The sequence below is a fragment of the Vulpes vulpes genome, chromosome 9 (genome assembly GCF_048418805.1).
Source record: "Vulpes vulpes isolate BD-2025 chromosome 9, VulVul3, whole genome shotgun sequence".
Classification (NCBI taxonomy): domain Eukaryota; kingdom Metazoa; phylum Chordata; class Mammalia; order Carnivora; family Canidae; genus Vulpes; species Vulpes vulpes.
In genome coordinates this window covers 66,511,415-66,516,881 of record NC_132788.1, presented here as the reverse complement: position 1 = coordinate 66,516,881, position 5,467 = coordinate 66,511,415, and the positions used below count along the sequence as shown (strand labels likewise).

Sequence of the window (5,467 nt, the reverse complement as noted above, 5' to 3'; positions counted from 1 at the left end):
AAAGAAACTATTCAAACATCCTTAAAGAGAGAAGATACTGGGATCCCTGGATGGCTCATCCATTTAGCGCCTGCCTTCGGCCCAGGGCGTGGTCCTGGAGTCCCGGGATCGAGTCCCACATCGGGCTGCCAGCATGGAGCCTGCTTCTCCCTCTGCCTGTCTCTCTCTCTTTCTCTCTCTCATGAATAAATAAATAAAATCTTTAAAAAGAGAGAGAAGATACTCTATTTTCAAGTATTGCTGAATGAATACCTTACTCCATGTGACTCAGCCACCCCATCACCACCCCACCACCATGTAGAATTTTGCCAACTACTAAGGATTTTGCCACCATCAGCCACAAAGTGTATTTGCCAATGCTCTGAAATCTATTCCAGGATTCTCTAATATACAGAGAAATCCCCCTCATCATGCATTTGTCAAAATGTTGGCAGCACACAGGACTCTATGAACTATGTACCCAGAACAGGAGAAAAAGCTAAAAGTAAAGAGTTAATTAATTGGCTTTGAGGTGTTGGTTAAAACATAGTTGGACTTGAGTTTGACAACTATATATATGAGGGACAAACAAATCCAAAAGTCACCTGAATAATCCAGGCCACATGATTTCATCTAAATTAGACCAGACAATTATGGTGAAAATAAGTTAACTAACTCTTTATTTGCCTGGTCTAAGGGAAATATGAGTAGAGAGAGATGGTAAAATAGATAACCCCGGAGCAAGGAAACACAGAGAGGGAGAACCCAGGTCTGCTTGCCAAAGAAGACTCCACACTTGAACTGAGTCTTAAAGAATGACTGGTATTCCCATTAGAGGTACTTGTGAGGTAGAGAGGAGATGGAGCTGTGGAATGGGCAGGGTATGTTAGACAAGAACGTGTTCAGAGGTGAGACAAAATACAGGGTAATTTCAAGAGGAAGCAACTTCTGTGTATTGGAAACATGAGGTACCAGAGGGTGTGGTGGGAAACAGGACTATGATGAGACCATGATCTCCTTTTGATCCAGACTGAGGCAAGCACACTTCACCCATGTAGGCACCTTTACCTAGAGGAGTGATGTTATCAAACGTGTGTTTTAAAAAGATCATGTCAAAGGCACTATGAGAGGTTTGATGTGGCAAAAATGGAGGCAGGGAAACAAGTTAAAAGGTTTCTGTAAGAAATGAGACTTCAGATAGGACAGTGGCAATGCAAGAAAGGGGGAAAGAATAAAAAGTACTTAAATCTGGGGGCACCCAGGTGACTCAGTCAGTTAAGTGTCTGACTCTTGACTTCAGCTCAGGTCACGATCAGGGTCATGAGATCAAGCCCCATGTTGGGCTCCATGCTGGGTGTGGAGTCTGCTTGAGATTCTCTCTCTTCCTCTGACCATCCTCCTCTCCCCACATGCAGGCACACTCCTGTCTCTCCTTCTCTCTCTCTCTCTCAAAAAAAACTTTTAAGTACTTAAATATAAATATTAATTTGATTTGAATTATTTGAAGAACTTCAGTCCACAATGTTAAGTGATTGATTAGATTTAAGGAACAAGGGAACAAAGAGGTTTTTAAGATGATCCCCAAATTTCTGGTGTGGGAAAATTAAGTGAATGGTAGTGTCAGGGTCAATAATAAAAACACAAAGGGGAGAAGTGGGCTTTAGAAAAAAGATGATAGGCTGACTTTGGCCATGTGTAGTTTATGATGTCTGTACTATTTACATGTGTGTTTTCTCGGTATACATTCAAAAATAGGGCCAATAATAAGAGTAAACTTTATTAAATCCCAGGCATTCTTCCAAGTACTTTCCTTACACAATTCATTTACTCTTATAACAACTCTATAAAAGACACTATTATTACCTCTATTTTGCAGATGAGAAAGTGAGTTTCAGAGAGGTTAAGTGACATGCCTGAGGTCACAGAGCAAAAGTGGGTTTCAGAGCCCACTTTCTTAATCTCTAAGATATCTAGCCAAACTCCTTCACTCTTCTAGTGAGTAATTGTGATTAATCCAAAGTCAGATAACTATCTAGTATTAGCTAGAATTAATTTTGGTAGTCTGGAAATTAAATGTGGGTCCCCTATGTAATTAGTAAGAATTCTACTTTTAAAATACACTTCCCTTTGAGTATTCAGTGAAAAACAAACTCATAATTCCTAACAAAAATTAAAATAATACATTTGATTAGCTTTAGAGGTTAGGGAATCAAGTAAAAAGAGTGAAAATGTATTTTATGTAACTACTATACATATCCATATGAGAAGATGTCATTAGTCTTTCTTTTTACACAGAGAAGGAAAGAAAAGACTAGTGTGCCACCAAGAGTGTGTCACATTGTGCTACCATATGTGGACCTCTGACTTTTTTTTTTTTTCCTACTTCCCAAAGTTTTATTTTGGTTTGAGGTTAAACTTCCCTAGGCTCTGCATCTCAAGTGTGCCAGTGGCAAACTACCTCATTCAAGGCACATGGCCGTTGAATATCCAGGAGAACGCAGGAGAGCCACATGTTCCCTGGGCATGCTTACGGAACAGTTTTGGGCCAAGAGGAAAAAAAGGAGCGCTTGCGGAAGGGAAAGATGCTCCATGCACCCTCAGACATGCACTCAGGATGCTGAGAGCTCGATGATCCTCTTCCATACCAACATGTAGGCCAAAATAGAATGCCTTTCATCCTCCATCACACTCTTAAAAACACCATCGGTAAAAACACAAAGAAGGTATCACACATTAACTGACCTTAAATCAATGTCAAAGAAACAAGAAGTTGATGCATAAAGAAATACAATTCACAAAAGAAAATGTGCAACGTTTTATAAGCTGTATACATTTCAACAAAAAAAGTTGGGGGCACAGATTTAGATATTTCGAGTTTTGAAAATATTTATTACAAGAAGATTCCCTTTCTCATATTAAAAGGAAAGCATATTACTGGAAATATTCAGAGGATGGAAACTAGGTTAATCCAATTCCCAAGTCCTCATCAAATAAAGTTATCAATAAAGGAAAAGATAGTTTGGAACTTAAAATTAGGGAGGCCTATGCACAATTTAGATGGGGAAAGAGAAAAACAGAACAAAGTGAGAATGATCGTTTACACCTTACAGTCTTTAATTAAGCCCATAAAACTGTACTATTTAATATATTTCTCCATGAACTTTTTGTGAAATTCAGATCGCAGTGTATCATTTACAAATCTTTTGTCTTTCTTCTGATCATCTACACCTTTTGCACAGTTCTTGAAAACAACATCATCACCCCACCTTCTTTTAACTTTGAGTTGGCCTGAAGCTGGGATGGACCAGTGAGATTAAGGAGAGGGTTTCCACTCAAAATGTTTTCCATACGTATTCTTTCTTCTTCAGTTTTCTGTTCTTGTTCCTTCCTGGCCTGCTCTTCAGCTCTTTCTTTTTTAATTTTTTCTAGTTCTGCAAGAAGAGCTGCAGTGTCATCATCATCACTCTCCTCTTCAAAATCTTCATCCTTGTCTTCCTCATCTGTTAGAGGATCATCTGCATCAAGGTTGGCAGCAGGAATCTGGTCTAACCGAGGCTTCTTTGACACCGACGAGGAGGTTGTATGTTCTCTTGTTGGATAGTCTCTGTTTTTTTCTCTTGCAGCAGCTCTCTCCCACTCTTCCAGCTCTCTCCTGAAGTCACGGTTGCGAACCTCTTCAGGGGCATCCTGAGTAGTTTGTCTATATTTTATCTTTGTATGAGAAGGTAGGTCTCTACTTGAATACTGCTTTGAGAGTTGGCTCAAATCACCTTCTCCTTTTCCTCTTCCACCTCTTGCAGGTTCAAAAGTTGGCCTAGCTCCTGTTGTCATCTTTTATGCTGCTACCCTCCGGCAGCACACGTCAACCAAGGTCTAGTGCGACAGCCTCCGCAAATCACACAGACACCATGACGACTCTCACCTCCCCACCTCTGACTTATTTTGGTAAAAGGACCAGTTTTTAGTTCATTCAGTTTTTTCCTTAGCTTTATTGTCCATTACAGCTTTTGCTCAAGGGAAACCCCATCTACCCAGCTACATCCCCTTCCTCCTTCCAGGTTACTATGATGCCAGGATGGACCCACTGCCACCAAGGCTCCCAGCCTAAGTCAACAGTTACCTGGGGAAGATGGTTTTTTAAAAGATAGCCTGAATGTCATTTTCAAACTGAAGAATCAATAGAAATTACACCTAGTTGAGGATTTTACTCTGTATAAAAAGTTTGGACAGAGAGGAATGGGTGAAAGAAGACCTGAGCCCTAGTCTTAGTTCTGCCCTTAACTAGGGGTATGACTTGGACTAATCACACAACCTCTCTGCATCTGCTTTATTTGCAAATTGAAGGCCTTGGATCAAATGATCTCCAAGTTCCCTTTCAGTTTTATAACTCCATGATTTTGCAAGATTCCAAGTAACTTCCTTATGTCCAGGCAAAGGGAGCCCCTGTCATGGCACCCATACTTTAGAGAGTCCCTAAGACTAAGTGGATGAGCCTAGCCGTGTACCAAGCAACTAGGACATCAGAATTCTCTGTGCAGTTGGCACTGAGCCAGCTTCCAGGGGCTGCTGTTGCAGAAGCTGAGACCTGAGCTTGTCAATGCAAGCTGAAGTATCCACTTGCTTGGATGGATATAGGGCAGGTGAGAGGGGGTACAAGCTGCTAACTGGCTATCTCTCCTACCACAAGCTGGCACCAAATTCTGAGGAGTCCACAACCTGGCCTTCCAAGTCATTATAATATTAATCGGTTAATGTAGGAGGATGAAACTTAATAGTTTATTAGCCTGATTACAACTTTTAAATATTTAGATATATGCTGGGTGCAATATAATTTGTACTGTTGCCCTGGGCGCTGAAAATATTAAAGATTGCCCTAGAGATTCACCTTCAGGAGTCTAACTCTTCAAGCTCTATAAGTTTCAGTTAAAACAGGTATAAATAATGACACAAGATATGGCTGAGAATGGTTTGGATGGGACATATGTACATTAATTTGCAGTTTAAAATGAATTGCCATTTTCCTTCTCTCAAAAATAAAAGATTAGGCCTACTCTTAAATGCTTTAAGGTCCCTCAATTATTGTATTGGCACTTATAGGCCACCATAAATCAATTATTTGTACATCATAAATCTAACTTTAAAACAATAACCATTAATAACCATTAATTAATATTGAAAATCTGGTTATATAATTTTCCCCTTTTTCCTCCTTTGCCACAGACAAAGAGAAAACAGAGTTTAGAGGGTGAAATCTGGGACTTCAGACATATGCTTCCATTAAACCACAGGGAATCTTAAGGGTCTCCAAGAGCTAAAATAAATTCGGTGGGCTTTATTGTGCCACGTATCCAACCTAACTCCACCAAATGCTCAAGTTCATGTTCTCTTTCCAGCTTGCTTGCTCTCGCTCTCATTCTCACACTCTTTCTTGCTTTTACACTCTTTTCTACAGAGTTCCTCTTTGAAACTCCTTAATGCTAATTGGCCT

General features: G+C 40.0%; 1 pseudogene; it reads right to left on the bottom strand.

Annotated features, from left to right (window-relative positions):
- Positions 1–2,776: 2,776 nt before the first annotated feature.
- LOC112913303 (spliceosome-associated protein CWC15 homolog pseudogene) lies at positions 2,777–3,879 on the bottom strand (annotated as a pseudogene).
- Positions 3,880–5,467: the final 1,588 nt, after the last annotated feature.